The sequence below is a fragment of the Saccopteryx bilineata genome, chromosome 2 (genome assembly GCF_036850765.1).
Source record: "Saccopteryx bilineata isolate mSacBil1 chromosome 2, mSacBil1_pri_phased_curated, whole genome shotgun sequence".
Taxonomy (NCBI): domain Eukaryota; kingdom Metazoa; phylum Chordata; class Mammalia; order Chiroptera; family Emballonuridae; genus Saccopteryx; species Saccopteryx bilineata.
The window spans coordinates 287,740,711-287,761,481 of record NC_089491.1 but is presented as its reverse complement, the minus strand read 5'-3'; the positions used below and the strand labels follow the sequence as shown (position 1 = coordinate 287,761,481).

The following is a 20,771-nucleotide window of genomic DNA, read 5'->3' as shown; positions in this document are numbered from 1 at the left end:
CTGCACCCTCTGGGATGACAGATCAAAAGCTAAAACAAGCTGCTGTCTCTGAATTTTTTGAACTTACTTTAAAATGTTTTAATGTAAGAGACTAGAACTAGCATTTAAGCTACTGTCACCTCAGGTGTTTTTTGTCACATGTGGATGGTCCTGATCCTAACTGATATAACGGGCAGAGCAGCTGCCAATCTACACAAGAGACAAAGGCCAAGGAAGGATTTTCAAAAAACTTTCTCCTCCAGAAAGGCAAGGAGGAAACTGACAAACATTGTTTCAAAACCCTGGACCTTAACAGAAAGCTTTTTGGTGGGCCTATTTATTCAATCTGTAGACATCTATTCAAGAAAAAAAAAACCACTGAATCTCAGTCAGAGCAGCAAACTTGGTGGCATTTTAATGTGCCCCTCTTCAGCTCTGTGGTAGCCTTATAAACCAACAGTCCTCAATCTCAGGGAAACGGCACCTCCCCCCAGCTGCTGGAGGGGGCAAAGCAGGGCTGGAGTGTTTTCAAATCCTCACTCCCAGAGAACGGTCATTATTTGACCTGTCCAGTGACTTCGTGAAAGACCCCACCGGCAGGGCTATCTTTCATTGACCCACGTTAGAGATCATGCAGTGGGAGTAGCCTTTTACCCTGGTATGCGTGTTGACAAAAATTACAGGGGGTTGTTTAACTTTACAACCAGTTGGGGCAAATAATAGGCTAACCAAAAAGCTTAAAGGAAAATCTATGGAATAACATAGTTATAGTTATAGGGGCTTTGAAAAAAACTCAAACACGTTCTTGGTCCTGCACACGCAGGGCGGGGTGCTTTCCCAGGGCTGGGTGCCTGTTCAGGAAAGACCTGAGAAGACCCTAAGCTCTCACTCACCTTTGGCTGACCTTGAGGCTCTGGAAAAGAAGGAAATAGAAGCTAAGAGTTGTCAACTGTCTGGCTTAGCATTGAAGGTGTGTCCCAACACACATACAATCCTCGGCAAAGACTCATTAGTGCCGGGCGTTTAGAGAACTCTCTGTGCGGTCAGTAGCCCCCAGTCAGGGGTCACATACAAGAAAGGAACAAGATTCAGAAAAGCCACCGAACAAACAACAACAAGAACACACAGCAACAGCAAAACAAAACCAGGGAGAGTGGAAAATGTGACTTCCAGAGTTGCCACGTTACACTATTTACCTAGTTTTCAAAAGAAAATTACCAGACAACTAAATAAAAAAAGAAAGTATGGTTCATGCACAAAAGACGATCAATCAAAACTGTCCCTGAAAAAGCCCAGACATTGGACTTACTAGACTTATCACACAAAGACTTTAAATTGGCTATTTTCAATATGTTCAAAGAACCAAAAGAAATCATGTCTAAAAGACTAAAGTATGAGGATTATATATCACCAGTTAGAGGTTATGAATTAAGAAACAGAATTTATTTTTAAAGAGCCAAACAGAAATTCTGGAGTTGAAAATTTCACAGTGGGAGCACAACAGAAGATGGGAACAGGGACAAGAAAAAATTAGAAAACTTGAAGGCCAGTTTAAATGACCCAGTCTCAGGAACTGAAAGGGACACCAGATGAGTTGAACAGAGCCCCAGACTCTCGTGTGAAACACCACCAAGCATACCAACATATGCATAAACGGGGTTCCAGAAGGACACAGAAAGGGAAAGGGCAAGAGGAAATCTGAAGAAATATGGTTGAAAACTTCCCACGGTGGTGATAAACATAAATCCGCACTCTCAAGAAGCTCAACAAACTCCCAAGTAGCGGAAACCCAAAATATTCACACCTAGACATATGAAAAATTAAACTGTCAAAAGCCGGAGGCAAATAGAAAATCTTGAAAACAGTGAGAGAGAAGCAACTCATCAGGTACAAAGGATCCTCAAAAAAAAAAATTAATAAATGAACACTTAAACATTCTAACTAAAAGGCAGATATTGGCAGAACGGATAGAAATAAACCAACATGGTACAACTAGATGCTCCCGAAAGGAGACACATTTTAGATCCAAAGACAAATAGATTGAAAGTAAAACAACAAAAAAAGATACATCATGTATACAGTTACCCAAACAGAACTGGAGTAAGCACACTAGTATCAGATAAAATATCATGCTCATTAAGTACACAATATCACACTAATATATGACAAGATGGTTAGAAAAAAATTAGAAATTTTATAAAAGGTCAATCTACCAAGAAAGATAAAATAGCCTGACCAGGAGGTGGCGCAGTGGGTAGAGTGTTGACCTGGAATGCTGAGGACCCAGGTTCAAAACCCCAAAGTTGCCAGCTTGAGCACAGGCTCATCCAGCTTGAGCGTGGGATCACTGGCTTGAGCATGGGATCATAGACATGACCCCATGGTAGCTGGCTTGAGCCCAGAGGTCGCTGGCTTAAAACCCCAAACCACTGGCTCAAGCCCAAGATCGCCGGTACATGCTATATAACATATATCATATTAAATGCCACAGTAAATACATCAGGCCAGCACATAGTAAGTACTCAATAAATATTCATTTATTTCCTGTTTTCCCATGAATGTGACAGAAATTATCTCTGTTCACCAATCTGATTTCCATTTTCTATGTACAATTCATCCTCATAATTTGTGGGTTCTATATTTGCAAATTGTCTCCTTGCTAAAATTTATTTGTAACCCTCCAAATCAATAATCATGCTGCCCTCATGGTCATCCATGGCCATGGGCAGATGATAAAAAACTTGAGTTGTTTGATGCACATACACTCCCAACTGAGGTAAAAAAAAAAAAAAAAGTACTGTTTTGCCTTCTTGTTTCAACTCTTGTGTCCTTTTTGGGAACTAGTTAGTGACATTTTTCAAATTGTTGTATTTTTGGTGGTGATAACACTGTTTAAATGGTTCCCAAGTGCAACACTGAAGTGTTGCCTAGAGTTCCTAAGCACAAGAAGGCCGTGATGTGTCTCATGGAGAAAATATGTGCTAGATAAACTTTGTTCAGGCATGAGTCATAGTGCTTCTGGCCATGAGTTTAATGTTAATGAGTCAACCATATATTAACTGAGGTGTCATTAAACAGATTCACACAAAGAACAGGTTACATATTGATCAGCTGATGAAAAGGTTGTGTCCAGAGGCTCATGGGAACCTAATTATGAATTTCCCCTAGGTCAATGGCTCAATATTCTCTACATCAGTGTTGGCAATGACTTTATAGAAAATAACTACCACAAATAACAAGAATCAACTGTACCTGAACCCTGCTGTAATAGGTTAAAACACATGGCTAGAGTATCCACACTTCTTTCATCAAGAGACTATTTCCCCATCTTTTGAATCTGGGCTGGCCTGTGGCTGCTCTGACCCAACAGAATGTGGCAGAAGGATTGTGCAAGCTCAAGAGACCTTGTGGCATTTGCCTTTGTCCTCTTGGAACACAGTCCTGGGACTATCGTGTCAGGAAGTCAGCTGAGCCTAGTGGAGGATGAGAAGCCACCTGGAGAATCGAGTCACCCCGGGCAACAGCCAGCACCAACTGGCAGACAACATGAATGTAGGACTTCTCAGCCCAGTGGATCCTCCAATCAAATACAGCTGTATAAGCAACCCCAGACAAAACCGTCAAAGGAGCTGCCCAGCCTCCTCACAAAAACCTGAGAAATAATGCACTCTGTTGTTGAAAGCATAAATTTGAGGTGGTGTATTCTACAGGAACCAATAACTGGTACACCTGCCTGCCTGGAGTTCTGCATGGCCATGGGACTTGCTTTTGCAGTGAAAGAACACACATGTCACTTCTGGGTGGAAGCCTTTATTTGCTCTCCCTTGCTCTTTCCCTGCTGTGGCAACCAGAGGAGTGTGTGTGGATAAGGAAGAGCCTTAAGAATGGAACGCTAACTGAACATGTGAGGGCATTGCCCTGGACAACTGCCCAAAGCAAAAGCAGATATGGTGTGAGCTATAAACTTTTGTTGCACAATCCTATGGTTTGGGGGCTGTTTGTTACCATAGCGTATCTAGCCTATCCTGATTGCCTCCATTAGAATAGTAGCACTGGAGATTTAAACAGACATTGGCTATGCAAGACATTTTCTCCACCCATCCAACAATCTCTAGATTTACCTGGGAAAAGGAATTTAGGCTGATAGTTCAGTGGAAATTGGCTGTCTAGGAATAATTTTTTTTTTAAGTGAGAAGAGAGGAGATAGTGAGACAAATTACTAAATGCACCCAGACTGGGATCCACCTGGTAACCCCCATCTGGGGCCGATGATCAAATCAACTGAGCTAGCCTCAGTGCCCAGGGCCGATGCTTGAACCAACTGAGCCTCTGGCTATAGGAGAGAAAGAGAGAGAGAAGGAGAGGGAAGGGGAGAGAAACAGATGGTTGCTTGTCATGTGTGCCCTGACCAGAGACCGAACCTGGGATATCCACATGCTGGGCTGACGCTCTATCCACTGAGCCAACAGACCAGGGCCAGTCTAGGAATAATTAAATATACTAACCAGCCCCTTCAAATTCATTCATTCTGTATACATTGGTTGGTATCCTTACCAGTTAACTGCACAAAGGACATTCTTGGGCCACTCTTGTGCTAATCTGATAGTCTTTGGAGAACAAAGAGGTGATCCTGAACCAGGTCACGAGATATAGCATGCCAAGAAGAACAGAACACCGGTCAGCTGACCTTGCTGTCTTTGCTGAGCTGTGTCCCATTATCACAGTCAAGTTCACCTTACAGCTCAACTAGCTTGCAACAATTTTCTCATGTGTCAAGTGAAATGAGAAGACAAGTGTGTCCTGAAATCTAAATGGTAGCTAATAAAAAAGCAATGGTCCCTCAAAACAGGGATTATATTATTGTTGTGTAAGACCTCAATACCTTCCCTGCCTTTGATATGTAAATGTCAACATATGCATACATACGGAAAATGGATAGATATTTGCATCTTCATTTTTAAAAACACACACATACACAAAATCCAGTTACTTCTAAAAGTGGTTCATAAGCCATCACCACCTGTGGCATTTTGTTACAATAACTGAACAGACTAACACAGACACTTGATCTATTTCTGCACAAAACAGGTGGGGCTGTGTTAATAAGCAAGGAGAGTTCGCACTGTCGAGGAAGGAGGCTTAGGTCTGGCTGTCACACAGACAGAAGATGATTTGCAAAGGAGACTCAGGGCTGAGAAGGTTGATTGTGCTTGACAAATTATGGATATATTTGAACCAACGATGAGCACCATCATTCCATACTGTGGTCAGCGTTGTTGGCTGCTTCAGATGAGTCAATCAGCACTAGAATTTAAACCACTGGAAGAACCTGATATTTCTGACTTTGCCTATAATTTATTTCACCCTGTGGGAATTCACTATCTTTTTGCTGAACAGGAATAGCTCCGTCCTATGGCTGCAGTCCCAGCCTCTGTAACCATGTAATTCATTTTCCAAAACTGCTTGGTCCACAGTTTCCATTGACCCTGTGGCCACAGACTTCTTCCTGACGTTTTCTACAATACCGGATTCTGTGAGTCAAAGTGTGAGACGCTGGCATGGATTCAACTGGAGCTGAACCAGAAGAAATGGGTCAGAATTTGAGTTGAAAGAGGAATGATTTGGAATAGACCTAAAAGAGAATTCTTGTTAAACATTTATCTGGTGATCTGAAGACCTATGCTCCAAGGATCTGGGCCAGCAACAAACCCTCTCCTCCGCAATGAGATGTCCAGCTTGTGACTTGCTGACTTGCACAGGACTCGGGACACTTGGGCTGCCCCCATTTTCACCTCATGCCCAACTAGTCCCATCCCACTTCTGCCATCCCCCTCCCCCATTAACTCCGAAAGCACCCATTGGTAACATCAACCTGACCGAACCTTTCCTAGGGAAACAAAGAATACGTGCACGCACACAGCCACATTCACCCCTTTTGAGCATCTCTGCTCTTTGTCCAAAGCTCCTTCCCCAATCTCCTCTTTTTGCCTCTCTAGCCCCTGCTCACTCCACTCCCCTCCCCCAGATCCCCTCCCAAAATACCCCCACCTTGCACAGTCCCCGCAGAAAAAAAAAACAACGGAAACCAGCAGAAGGACATTCAGTGCAATAAAAGACCTGTGGTTACGCAGTCCAGCCACCATGGCCCCGGGGATGGAGGTGGCAGGTGCAGCTCAGGTACCCCCACCCCAAGGGAAGCCCCCAAACATGAGGCTGAGTTGGCAGAGACTCTGGGCCTTTCTTCTGCTCTGAACTGTGGGGCAGGTCGTGGTATCACAAGACTCCCTTAAGCAGCTAAGAAGCACTGGGTTAGGCCTCCACGGAGCTCCAGGCAAGAGGCTGCCGCGTGGTCTCAGTGGACCCCCAATGGCTGCACGGCGCTGTGACAGACTTTCTTGATGAGTTAAAGACAGACACTGTGTTACGAAGAAGACGAGCACCTGTCAAAGCCAGGCCACTTCCCCTGGAGAGGAAAGTTCTTGTGAAAATCGGGGACAAAGGCAAGAGGGACGAGTCAGAACACATGGCAGCGGCGTTTCACTGAGAATACTGGGAACAACAAGACAGTCTCCCATTCTGCCTGGCCTCACACTGGCTGTTCCGAGCCTGAGGCTAATCACTCAGTGCCTGGGAGCTGGACACAGCCTTCCTCCTTCGTGGGGGTTCCTGGGAGGCTAAGATGAGGCAAGGGTAGGAAAGGGTGTTAAGGGTCCAAAGTTTAGCGATGAAATGAACAGGCCAACCTGCCTTCCTCCAGCTGAATCCAGAGACTGTAATCACCGTTTGACCAGCTTTTTCCAGGCAAGCTCCTGTGGTTCCCAACATGTCGGGACTTGCGGCAAGGTTACTCATTGTTTCAAAAGAAAGCTTTTTTTTTTTTTTAATTATGAAATTGTGAAAGCATTGCCCTAGGAACCCATTATAGCTAAAAGTCCAGGATTCCCAAGATGAATGTCAGAGTTCCCCCTACCAGAGTGCCAAGGAGAGGCTGTTTAAAGGGACAGCAGCGCTTGAACGAGCAAAGGGAGAGACTTGCTAGAAACACAGCTGGGACCAAATCCACAAGAGCCCAAGGAAGAAGCCAGGAGGGTCTCAAGAGGAATGGTGGGGTGTTGGGCAGACAAAATATATTATGCTCACTTTGTTAAAGATGGCGCTGCCCACGTGGAGGCCTGTCGCCCAGGTGATATTAATGTGTGTTGGGGGCAGGCTGTGGGCAGGCAGGATCCTTGTAGCCTGGGGCTTGGTTTTAGGACTAAGCCTTTCCCACCCTTTTTGATGTGGGGTGGTGCAATCCCATCATGCCTCAGATAAGTGACTTTGTATTAGAGACTTCCCTATTTTGTATACTGGTTTAAAGGTTTTGATTTCTGCACTATAAAGTGGGGCAGACCGGGAGCTTGCTCTCTCGGTTCCTGAGATTAGCATTAGAGCAGAGAGCAGGTTGGAGAGCAGAGTAAGGCCATGACGTGGAGAAGAGGAGAGGCAGTCAAGATGGTGGAGTGCTGAACGAGAAGGCAGTTAGTACAGAGTTTGTGCAGAGAGAAGGAGATGGGGAACAAAGGAGAATGAGGCTAGTGAGCTAGAAACCTTTGATTCTAGGAAACTTGGATAAGTCAGTAGCTTTGTGAGCACTGAATGAGTGGGTTTTGGAGCCCAGTGTGTGTTTTTACTTGCCTGCCAGGTACAAGCTAAGATTAAAGCTAATGGCCCACCAGTTTTTGGCTCCATTGTTTCATTACTGACTGTCCGAATCCAATGCGAATCTGCATGGGCCAGGCAGCTGTGATGGTGGCCGTGTATAGTGGCTTTACACTGGGGGGTGCTGCAGTAAGATACAGGGAGCTGTTAGGGGGGAATGATAATAACCCCCCAGACTTTGTAGGGTGCACCAGGGTTTCAAAGCACTTACTCATTCCCTATTTCATTGACTCCTCGAAAAGAAGCCTATCTTGTATGTATCACATGGACCTCACGAAATTGCCCTACCAGTTCAGAGAGGTTAAGTGGCTTTCACAATGTCACACAGTAACTATTAGAGCATGGCAGAGAAAGGAGGTGGTGTAGTTTGTAAAGTGGGGGCAGTTGAAATTTCTGGCCCCTCAGCTTGTCCAGAACTTTTCTTCTTATTGCCACGTGTTGCCAAGGACAGGTGTGAGTCTGGAGAGAGGATGTGTTTTCAACAGCGCTTGGAGGTCTAGTGAGGCCACCATTTCAGCGAGAAGGCAAAGAATAATTTTGTTTTTCAGAATCCTTAAATCCTGGTTCACCACTGAGCCAGACCCAGTTTATGAGTGTCCCAGGTCAGCTGGACCCCACCTGTCCCCTCCTCAGCTGCTTCTCCTAATACCCTTGGGTGGGGGGGACACAGGGCTCCTGACAACAGGACAGATCTTAACAAATCAACTGTGGGCACAGGGTGGCTTCCCCAGGGGCTACCTGGAGGGGCTAGATGACATAGCTCAGCACTGTGGGGGATGAACCCCCATAGAGAGAACGCTGACCATGAAAGACGGAAGATGGGAAGAACCCACAGACTCCCCCACTTCCTCTCCCGCTCTGAAGGTGGGGAGGAGCCGCTTGGTCCCTGGAAGACACCTGGTGTGACCAAGCTAAAGGCTGCGGCGTTTCCTTGTGAAACTAGCTTGTACTTGCTGTCCTTCCTTCCCCGCCTCTCCTCGCAGCATCACATGCACAGAGTCCGGCCGCCTCGACTATACGCCTCCCAACCAGGCCCATCACAGACCTGGCTGCAGACACTTCTCTTCTGAGGAGCTGAGACAATCATTTTACCCAAATTCCCACTTCCTACCTTATCTGCAGAGGATCCTGTAATCTCCGTGAAGGCGGACGGCACAGGACCCTTCCCGCTGCGACGTCCGGATCTGTGGTGAGAATCAAGATCACGAGGCTGCCCTTCTTGTGGGCTGAGCCCTCAGCCAGGGCACTGCAGGGACTCGAGGCCAGCAGAGGTCAATTTCTCAGGTGAGGGTCCCTAGGTGCCATGGTTGTCTGGGGCCTGCGGGTCCCACCTGCAGGGATATGGACTTCATTAATACAAGAGGACACACCTGTGAGGAGAGAGCAGCTTCAAGTTAGAACCTCTGAAATTAGCGTGGCGTTGAGATCCAGAAATGAGCTGTGTCCATAACATGAGATTGACGCCCTCCCTACTAAGTGACAGATGGAAAAGAAAAATAACTTTCACACTGCTCATTGACAACCCATTGTGTACATCATTAAGAAAAATCATCATAATAAAGTCCCAGGGTAACGAAGGCCACTTGGAATGGAGCATTTTTAAGTCGCCCAGAAGAGGGTGCCCTGGAAATGTCAGGGCAGGTATTTTCACTAACGTGGATTGGGGCTGAAAAGTCAACACTTTGGGATTGGCCATGGTTCCCACTTGATGTCCTCCAGCAATCTGTCACCTTTACACTTGGGAACTGTATCAGGCAGGGGCCAGGGTAACGTCACTCAAGTGTTTCCAGGTAGTGGCCCTGGCTTGTCCTCCGGGGGAGAGGTGCTGTCAGGGGAGCCGGCAGGAGGCGATGGAGCCCAGGACCCTCTGGAAGCGCCCTGACCAGACAGCCCCTGCCCGCCTGCTCCCTGCCCCCTCCAGTCACCGCCCGCCTGGAGCCCTGCTGCCCCTACTGCCCGGAGTCCATCTCCTCCTTGTCCTCTCTCAGGTGGCGCCTGGTGACATCAGGCCTCTGCCTCCCGTCACACGTGATGCAAACTCACACTGACCTCCTGCCCTCCAGCTCTGCTGCCCCTGAACCAGTCTTTCACGTGGTCTGCAGGTCGGTGCATCAGAATCCTGGGGCGGGTGGGACGGGTTCAGCTTTAGGAGGGACTGGGCCGGCCCAGGAGTCTGTGTATTTTCACAAGCGCTGCACAAGAGGCTGCTGCAGGCTCACCCCCTGTTCTTGGCTGCCGTCTGATCTCACTTACACACAAATTTGCTCCCCTCATGCCCTTGATTTAGGTACTGGGATGGGAGAGGGTGGGTGTGTCTGCATAGGCCAGATGAACCGGCGGGCTGGCCCACCTGAAGCCTCCTCACCTGAGCGACCGTGGGGAGGACACACGACAAGCTTGGCCATATGAGGAGTGCCTGTCTCCTGTCAGCTGAGGAAAGGGTGGCGTTTGACCCCAAATCAAGGCCTGGCCCTGACGCATGGGCCAGTGCCTGAGGAGGGAGAGAGAGAGAGAGAGATATGATTAAAAACTGCAAGTGCTATTGCACTAAATTTGTTCACACACATGTGCACACACACATGCACACACACAGGCACACACATGTGCACGTGCACACGCTGGGCACAGCAGCAGTTTCCAGAGGCCCCGTGGGGAGGCCCTGTCTCCCATTTCACCAAAGGGTAACCCTAACCCCGCTAGGACTCTGTGTGTCGGGGATGACGCCTGGCGGGGAGTGAGGACGGCCAGACAGGGCGCCAGTGCCTGGAGAGGACACCAGACCTCCCTGCTCTGCAGCGAGGGTTTCCTCCATCTCCACACCTCACAGCCCGCCTACATTTGTGACTCATCAACCCCCTCCCCCTGGCAGGCACCCCGAGTTCGAGTCATTCCAAACTGAAACTGCACCCGAGTGGGGTTTGCTTGCAACTTCTGGCGTGGGACAACTTGAGGTTGAGGCACTTAACCCTTTATTATAAAAACAGCACTGGGGGGGAGGGGGAGACAAGAGAGAAGCCATAAAATCCTCTATAAATCTGTATCGTTCGCCACAACCAAAGAACGAGGTGCCACACAGGGTTAGACACGCTATCTGTGCTATTTTGTACATCTGTATTGATTTTCATTAGAATTTGCAGGAAATGTCCAAGCTCTTCTTTCTCTGTACCTGAAAGGAAGTCCCTGCAAATGACTTCCACTCTATGCTGTATGTCACGCACACCAAGGCTCAGTTCTGGTCTGCTTTCTTGTTTCTCTAAGCACCGTTCAGATGTTTTACAACTTAGAATTGCTCGCGGGGGAGCTGTTCACGGCCCCGCAGCTGCACTGACACCAGGGGAAACACATAACGTGGGTGTTTAGACAGAAACCAGGCAGTTGTCCTGTTGACGGGGTCACGGAGTCCCCTGTGCTTGAGATCTCCAGACCGAAAGCTCACACCGTCTCTGCTTCCCTCCATAGGGTCCCACCTGTGTTCAGTTCCCAGGCCAGGCCTGCCTCCCTCTCTTTACTCTCCTCCACTCCTCCCGGCCATCGGCTTCCCTCCCTAACCTCCATGCGCCTGTTAGGACTCCTTCAGCTAAAGGCTGTGGGACTGAAGGAAGAGCCGCGGGACCCCTGGCAGCCCCGGGACCTCAGGGATGGCAGGCATGGCCTTGGCGCTGCCCATCCCTCCCTCAGCCCTTCATCACCTCCTCCAAGAGCCAAAGGTTATATAGTTCAATTCCAGAGAGGAGAGAGGGAATCTGCTCTTCTAATTTCCACAGAAACGTCCTGTGGACTAATGTCAGCCCCAGCAGGGTCCCCGACCCAGGCCCACACTCATTTCTGTGGAAAGACGACAGAGGCTATGCTTGGTCGCTCTCTCCACTCACCTCCTTCCTCTCCTCTTCATTCTCCTCTTCTACTCAGTCTCTGCAGAGTAATATTCGACAAATGTAAACCGATGTCATCACTTCCCTGCTTAAGATCTTCCAATGACTTCCCATTCCAGTTAGCTCCAAGACTTTGGCCATGGCCTAGAAGGCCACCTGATCTGACCCATGTGACTCCTCCACCCTCATCTCCTACTTTGTCCTCTTCTCCCGTTCAGCAGCACAGACACCTTCTTGCTCACCCTCAAAGACACTGAACTCCTTCCTGCCCCAGGGCCTTTGCACTTGCTCTGTCTAGACTGCTCTCCCCCTGGAGCTTCTTCCCACAGCTGGCTCTTTCCCTGCTAAGACATTCCCTCTGAGAGGCCTTCCCTAGTCACCTATTTCAATAGCCCTTCTGCCCCTCCGTCACACTCACCCCCTTACCTTGCTTTACTGTCTACGGCACAGATTGCCATGTGATTCCCTCACAATTACTATACTTGTTTACAGGCTGTCCCCTCTGACCAGCAGGTCAACTCTGCAGGCCAGGGACCGGCTCTCCTTGTTCAGGGTGTGCCCTCAACTCAGCCCAGGCCCTGACACATCATTGATGCCACAGAAATGCTTACTGTGGACAAACGAATCCAGACCTGGAAGAGCAGCGGCTTGGGGAGGCTGGGCCATGGAAGGGGCACACCCACCAGCAGGCACTGGGTCCAAGAGATAACCAGACCTCAGGGCTTAGAGTCTGAGCAGCGTTTCCCAGGGAAGGTGTGGCTGTTCGGCGCCAATAGTGACTGTTCTCCTTGGCCACCTTTCCTAATCTCTGTCTCTCCTGTCGGTTTCCACCCAGTTCCCATTCTCTGCTCTTCCCAGGATCCTTCTCATTCAAACCTACTTTCGCACTTTCTTGAGTCTCATCACATCTATCACATAGGTTAGAATATGCCAACGTTTTATCTGCCATTGGAAAGGCTAGATCTTAACCCATCTGCTAATATATAGGGAAGTTTTCCTTAGTTATTTTCAAAAGTTAGAGGCTTTTGGGTTTTGTTTTTTGCTATTTATGAGCCTAGTATGGCTCATATTTAAATAAATTTGCTATAAAACAATCTTATTAAAAGAACACTCAAACCATGTAAGACGGGGCGGGGCGGGGAGTTTGAAGGAAAATAAGCTGCCGCTTACTTAACCAATTTTCTTTTGAGTGTAAAAGTGATGTTTGTCTGCAATATTAGGAACTTCCCCAAATTGCCCCTCCACAGTACCAGATCCTTAATTAAATGAGCACCATTGCTACCATTCTGATAAATAAATGAGCACTGCCATGTGAACGAGAAGTGCCAAGTTGTTCATCGCTTTCCTGAGATTCTGTTACAAAATCATTAGTGTTTCTGTCACTGTTTGGGCATAATAAACACCACGCTACCATCTGAAAACAAGAGTGCTCTTCAGGCGGCCGGGTCCCAAGTGTGAATCAAATATCCCATCAGAGCTTTCCCCTCGTTCTGATTGTAACACAGGATGACACTTAACTGATTAGAAAAACCTCATATTGTTTTATTTTAGCGAAACGCACCAAACTCAGATCAGCTGGAGAATGACCTGGTCTCAACTTACTAAAAAAGGAAAATTAAAAACATTCAAGATATTCTAGATACACTTCTTCAAGGCTGAGAGCCTGGTGGGCCTGTCTTTCTTTCCCAAGTATTTATTCATCTGGGTAATTTTGGGCGGGGCACTTAGGTTCCAAGCGCCTCAGTTTTCCCATCGGTAAAATGGTCGTACTACCAGTACCTGAGACTTCATAGGCCTGCTGGGAGGGCTAAGCGCTCAGAAAGTGCTCAACCAAGGGCTTGGCGCGTAGTAATCACCAAACAGATGGAGCCTGTTGTTAGGCCTGAAAGGACCTGGTAATTATCGCTGGAGGACGATGAAATGCAATTTGCTTCCTTTCAACTACTCAGAATGCTCCCCAAGTCCTTCCAAGAAGCCATCCTGTTCAGCCTCCTTCAAAGAATGGATGATTCATTTACAATTCATAGCACCGTCCGCACACCAACAGTTATTGTGCTGCAGTCCTTTAGTGAGCTGATTTCTTAATTAAAGCCAGCATTCCCCTCGCACTGTTGCTTGTCCCCTGAATTTTCTCCGGAAAGCTTATAAGTAGCGCAGAGAGCGTCCTAACCATGTATGTCCACGCCCCCCCCCACTTTAAATTAGGGGCATCTAAAAGAATAAAGTTATGCTGTATTTTAAATCAGTACAACAACACATGGAATGGCTACCACAAGTAACGCATGTTTGTGAGTGAGAAGGACCCTTGTGTGCTCAGTTCCATGTGGGCGGCCTTTCTTCCCGGCCGCTCCTCCCTGGTTACCATTGTTTCCATCTCGGAAGACAGTCTTGGAATTCGTTACACAGAGCTGTCCTTTCCACTCTGCTTTTCATAGCTTGTTTCTTTGATGGTCTGGTTTGTCAGTTTAGCTAGGCATTTCATTATTTTGGCGACTTGCTTCTTGGCTCCAGAGAGGTGGATAGCAAGAGCGAGACGAGAATGAAACAGAGCTCGCAGGGACTGAGCTGCCCGAGCGTTCGCGGGGCTGGAGAGAGGTCACTGAAAGCCCACATTCCTTCTGCTGGGAGCCTCTCCTCGCCCCTCCCCCTTAAGTCAGGCAACCTGTGCCCACAAGGTGCCCCTAGCTCACTGCCTTTCAAGTTCCTCAGAGCACCTTGAAGGTCGAAATTCCATTTCAAATGTAGAGTCCTTGGCCGCCTTGGGACTCCATACAGCACACGCGGCATGGGGAGACGGTCCTGGTGCCTGGCCTCAGCCCAGCCTGCTTCTCTTCTGACCAGGCACCGGCACCACGGAAAGTCTCACATGCAGGGATGTGGACACCCGGTTCTGCGTCTAAACTCTGTCAGGCCCTCAGCCAATAGTTGCCCTTTGGCCACTCCCCTGAACTGGCAACACGGTCCAGCCAGGAAGGACAGACCTACATGGCCCCGGCTACCCGGGGAATGTTAGGCAGAAGGATGTGGGCTTACCCCTTGACAGTGCTGCGCCAGGGCCAGCAGTCCTCTTGCTTGGGCTGAAGGGCAGTCTTACCAGGCATGATCATTCCTCTCACTGAAGATGCCTTCCCCAACCCCAGCATGGGTATTAGAGAAAGAGGCTCACAGCATTTTGCACACAATAAGAACTTGAGATCAGGTTAAAGAATGGAAAGTACTCAGATGCTACTGTTGCCCCATGAGCCTGCCTGGAGGAGGCGGGACCTAAGCCAGGTCTCAGCCTCCAGCTGTTATACTTTTTACCATAACTTATGATGGCCCTTTCATCTCATGGCATTGTCCGTGGTATCAGGTGTTTTCTTGAACATTTTTTTCCTTTAAGTTTTTGTCTGGAAACCCACTCTGGCAGGACCTCGCGTTTCTGCCCATCTTACTGTGTGGCCCTCAAACGAAGTCAAGTTCCTTCAAGACCACCCCTCCCACGACGTGCTGTCACCGTGGAGGCTTGAATGGCTCCTCAGGTGTTCAGATGAGCTCTACCCCATTCCGGGGCCAAGAAGCTTTCAGAAGTCTCAGAAGAACAATGTTTTTGTCTGAAACAGGCTGCTTTGGGTTGTGTCTGCACAACACAGGCGCTGTCCACCTGGCCTTCTAGGAATGGCCCAGAATTATCCCCTCAGTCGTTCGCTTGGTGCTGTGACAATAACAAGTCAGAGAGGGAACACTTTCATTGTCTCTGTCTCTAAAACACCATCCTGGGTGCCCTCGCGGCGTCTTAGGAAACTCGTCCGGGCTCTGTGGGGCTGCCCGCAGGTGGCTGTCTTCCCCGTGGGCCAGAGCCTGTCCTCTGTAACGCGTATGTTTACAAGTATCGAGCTGATTCTTTGGTTGAGGGCACGAAATGGTCACTGGTTCGTGCAGCCCCGGAATGAGGGCAGAAGAGATGGGGACACAGATTCCTTGGGTCTTCAGTGAGAGAGCGGAAGCTCCCGGGCCTAGCGTAGCGACCATTTAGCCTGTGAGTCACAGCTGGGTCTGGCGCAGGAGCCCCCCTCCCCCCGTCCTTCAGCGCGCAGGCACGTATTGGCGGCGGTGACGTCCAGGGCCCCAGGACGCCCAGGTGAGCGGCACACATTCAGCCAGGGGCCAGCTGGTTGACCGCCCTCAGCCTCACTTTCCCAACCTGTAAACAGGCAATAACACCTACACTTTTCAGGGACCGTCAGAAAATTCAAAAAGTGAACATAGCACACCTGGCACTTAGGTGGTAAAAATAAAACTTGAAGAGGTGGTACCCTGGGGCCCAGTGGTGTGCCCTCCTCTGGTCCCTTTGTGGGGTCCTCAGGTGGAGACCCTGCACGGCTGGTGGGGCCCCCAGACAGCCCAGGCACAGCAGGTTCTCTGTGGTCAGCAAGTGCCGTGGCCCTGCTGTTTCCGGAGCAGAGGGGACAGCAAGGATAGCACCCTTCAAAGAAAAAAATGTGTTACCGCTTTCCAGAAGCCCCATTAAAAATTGAGGGAGAAAAAATGACCAAATTTAACTTCAAAATATAATTTTTGAAAAATGACTAAAGTGTACCCCCCCTCCCCATAGGCTTCTAGAGGGTTTTAGATGCATCTGGAGGTCAGTGATGACCCTCTCCGAGTTCTCTCACGTCACACAGAAGCCATCTGCTCTCACAGAGGTGAGAGAACATCCCTTTCCCCAAACTCTCATGGACTGTACCTGGGAAGCCAGTGTCTTGGGGATGCAAAGTCGAGGACGTTCTGGGCAAGGCCCTGTGTTTACTGGGGAGGGAGGGAGACCATTTTCCACCCCTCACGTCTCCCTCCGAGTGAGCGCACGAACGGCAGCTCGCCTGGCCTAGTTACTAGGTACTGTTTCTGTCTCGGAAGCGTGGCTGGCGCCAGCACAGAGCCTACACCTTGTTAATGTTCTGTGATGATCCCTTCCCCGGCCCTGCGCGTCCCTCCCACAGGGTTATTAGAGGGCAAACACCAGCAGGGAAGGTGTTGTTGACTCACACTCTCTCGCAAGTATCATCCCTCGGATTATCAGAGCAATTATAAAATACTGCTCTTGAAAACACAGTAATAAAATACCCAGCTGAGGACTCCGTAGAACTTGTCTGCCAACCTTCTATTTTTGTGATGGAAGGCTGAGTTGTAAGGGGAAAATAAACCCCAGAGAAGGGCATTTACTTTAAGTCCTAATAGATAAAGAAATGTAGGCATTTTTTAGTGTTTTTTTTTTTCTTCCTTCAACCCCAGCCTCCCACCTGCCCTCTGATTTCACCAGGCATCAAAAGAATGAAAACAGCTGTGACTGACAGCTCTGAGATCTGAAGTTCAGGAGGCTCAGAGAAGCAGGGGTGGGCATGGTGGGGCTGGTTTAGGCTCCACTCAGAACTTCTCTATTTAAGAAAAGAAAACGAACAAGCTGTAGAATGCAGGTTCTAGAAGAATGGCTAGAAAATTCCATTTCTTACAGGATTTATCCAGAGCTGCACAACGGTGTGAACAGTCCTAAAAACTGATGAAAGAGCTGACCTTCTGAAAGAATCTGGCTCCATATTTCAGAGAATTCAAGGAGAAACACATACACACACACACACACACACACACACACACACACACACACACGGGCACTGAGAAACTGCTGGGGACAAACAGCTACGGGTGGAACTGCCAACAGCCCAGGGGCCCAGCATCCGGATGCCGGAGGCTGCTCTCCGCTTCCCCTTTCGTGGTCAGATAATAAACCCTCATTAGGGGCCTGCTGTGGGCAGGGGGGCGTCTTCACTGTTGTGCGGATGGGCCAAAGCAGCAGAGGGCAGATCAGTGCCCTACAGTGTGCTCTAAACAGGTGAATCACCTGCGTCTCCTCCCACAAGGAGAAATCCAAGCTCCCACTGGCTAACAGCCCCTTGCCCAGGTGTGGAGGAAGGGCCAGCTCCAAAGCAGAGGGAGAGGGCTGGTGCCCACCGGAATCTGAGAAACTCAGGAGAAGATGCCAACCAGATGCTCTAGATGGGAGAGGAAAGGGTGAAGGAAGGGAAGGTGGGGAAGGGCTCAGACTCCATTGCAGCAGGCCTGGGCGCTCTGGTCTTACTCTCTCCGCTCTGCCATCGCCCACCTCCGCCCTTGATTCCTCTCACCAGGGAGAGCCTTCCTCACACCTGCTATTTCTACCCCAACATCAGCACGGAACCCCAAGATCGGGATGCAGCAGGCTAGTTAAACCAAGAGGGCTGCCGGGCCTGACCTGTGGTGGTGCAGTGGATAGTGTCCACCTGGAAAGCTGAGGTAGCCGGTTCAAGACCGTGAGCTTGCCTGGTCAAGGCACATATGGGAGTTGATGCTTCCTGCTCCTCCCCCCTTCTCTCTCTCTTCCCACTCTCTTTCTCTCTCTCCCCCTTCTCTAAAATGAATAAATAAAATCTTAAAAAAAAAAAACAAAAAAAAAAAACAAGAAGGCTGACCACAAGCCCCGCCGTGACCACAGGTTGCTTTGCGCCTCCTCACTGCACACAGCAAGCACCTTCCTCTCCCTGCCCCTGTCCAAACCCCCATTCCAGCCCATCCGTGGCCAAGCCCATGGCTTTGGAGCCTGCTCTGTGAGATGCGAATCCCCCAGGAGAAGAGTTGCTGGAAAACAAAGGGATGATCTTTGTCAGAACCGAGCAGGAGTGAGGCTCCAGTGTCTCTGGGGTCCTGGGTTTTCAGGCTGGGCCGCTGGCAGTCAGCCCCGCCGCCTCGGGCCCCGGGCTCGGGACAAAGTGCTGCGCCTGCGCCACCCAGTGGCCACAGTGGGAACTGCACGTCCCTGCGAGCCCCAGCTGCCTCCCACCGCGCGCGGCCGATCACCAATTAAGAACAATGCGTGGCGCCGAGCCAATGCCGGTGTCAGGTTGCCATCGTTCCTGTGCCAGGAACGAAGCCACTTTTAGCAAAAGAAGAAACCGGAATGGTAGTAGAACTCATCGTGTGGACGAAGATGCTAACATCTACTATTTCAGCGGCGCTTTAAATTTCTCCAAGTGTCCGCCTTCTGTTGGATAGCGTGTGGCAGAATAAAGACGTCGCGGCACTGTCACCAAGCGGTGTCCTGGAGTCCTGGGTTAAACGTTACTTAGAAGTACTCATTGACCTTTGTTATACTTCAGTCCCAGAAACCTGCAAGACAGCTGCCCACGAAACCCCTACTGCCGCCCTAGGGGTCTACGGTTCTCTTCCCACCTCCAGAAAAGCCAGCGAGGGAATATTTTCCGCTGTCACTTTCCCCCACCAGTGGGTGCAAAGGCTCAGCAAGGGGCAGGGAGGCTTCGGAGAAGAGGTGGGTAGTGTGCATCTCACCCCCCCCCCCCCAAGGCTGCTGCTTCAAGCCAGGCGCTAATAAAACACCTGAATGCACCTGGCTGTCCAGCGGCTCACCACCCCGGGCACTGCGCCCTGGCAGATGCGGGACTGGGAGATGACATTTGGTCACCGGAGCAGCTCCCCGCCAGCCCCAGGTCTGCGTCCCCATGCCTCACTGAGCACCCCTGCCAGAAAATCAGGTCTCTGTGAAGGAGTCTTTTTTTGTTTGAGTATTTTTGCTTCCCCACACTAGGTATCCGCATGGCTTTCTCCAACATTTCAAGTGTGTCCACGTGTCGCCTCCTCAGGGCCGTATCCCCTCAGCACCCTAGGCCATCAGCCCGATTCCACCTCCTCTATCCTGTCATCATTCTAGGCATAGGGGACAACATGGGTAAAAGAGGAACCAAGTGACATTCAGAGCCACGGGGAGGGGGGCGGTGTCAGGAAAGGACGGATATGATCAGATTCACATTTTACAAAGCTCACTCTGGCTGTCACCTGGATAACTGATGTGGGGGGAGCATCAGAAAAGCAGGAGACTTTAGGAATAAAGTCACTGGAAGTGATGACATGGAGTTGGCCAGCAACAACTGCGATGGTGAGAGAAGGCTGGGTTTGGTGCATGCGCCTGAAGGTGGCATGGACAGGCAGTGCTGCTGGGGTCGGATGTGGTGTGTAAGGGAAGGAGACATAAAAGGCTTTGGAATGAACTCAAAAGGGGTCTGGGGGCTTTGCTGAAATAAGTGATAGTTAGTCAGGGGTCTTAGAGTTTGCAAACTGGGAACAGGGAATGGCAAAAAACCCAGACGTGTTTCAAAGAAGAGAGAAAAGTTTCGAGTTCTTACAGTGAAAAGTACATTCTTGAGAATGATCAGATCAGTCCTGTGTTCTTAGCCCTAGGGTTGGTCCAGGGTGGTTATCAGTCAGGTGTCAGGCAGTCAGGATGGTGGACGCAGGAGGTCTGGTCACGTCCATTGGCCTGGATAATAGATGTCAAGTGGATGCACTCATCTGTCCTTTGGGGTATTTGGAGTGTTATCTGGAAGTCCAGATGCATATCTAGGTATTGACACAACTGGAAAGTTCAGAAAAGTTTAAGTTCCCAGGATAGTTAGAACAAGATTGGAGTCTTTCCTCATGCCTCAACCTTTATAATGTTGACAATTTTAGCAGCTTGGTTAAAGTGACCCCATTGTCTATAATCCCTATCTTTCCTCCTTCCTCAGGATCTTAGCATTTTGTCCTGAGCAACAGGAAGAATGAAAATTGCTAACATTCATTGTTCACAAAGCCCTGTTTTAAAGCTCTGACACAATCTTTTAGAGAGACAGAGAGGAAGGGAGAGAGATGAGAAGCATCAAGTTGTGGCACCTTAGTTGTTTATTGATTCTTTCTCATACATGCCTTGACCAGGGGACTCAAGCCAAGCCAGTGACCCCTTGCTCAAGTCAACAAACCTGGGCTCAAGCCAGCAATCTTGGGCTTCAAGCCAACAACCTTTGGGCTCAAGCCAGTGACCTTGGGCTCAAGCCAGCAACCTTTGGGCTCAAGCCAGCAACATTGGGATCATGTTGATGATCCTGTGCTCAAGCTGATGAGCCTGTGCTCAAGCCAGATGAGTCCACATTCAAGCTGCAACTTTGGGATTTCACACCTGGGACCTCCACACCCTGGGTTGATGCTCTAGCCATTGCACCACCACTGGTCAAATCCTTGACATATTTTAAAGCTGTTTAAATTTCACAATGCTTTTATGAACTAGATGTTATTATTATCCCCATTTTAGAGAAGAGGAAATTGAAGCACAGGGAGCTAATTAATTCACATAAAGTCATATAGCTAGCAAATGGGAAAACT

General features: G+C 49.2%; 1 long non-coding RNA gene across 1 annotated transcript in view; it reads right to left on the bottom strand.

Annotated features, from left to right (window-relative positions):
* LOC136323289 (uncharacterized) overlaps positions 1 to 16,411 on the bottom strand; it is a 35,528-nt gene extending 19,117 nt beyond the window's left edge. Inside the window, exons 1-3 of the long non-coding RNA XR_010728953.1 lie at positions 16,279 to 16,411; positions 10,046 to 10,171; positions 8,792 to 9,011 (exon numbers count right to left, since the gene is read on the bottom strand). This is a non-coding gene — a long non-coding RNA (uncharacterized lncRNA). The remainder of the gene's footprint in view (positions 1 to 8,791; positions 9,012 to 10,045; positions 10,172 to 16,278) is intronic.
* Between the last annotated feature and the right edge of the window lie 4,360 nt (positions 16,412 to 20,771).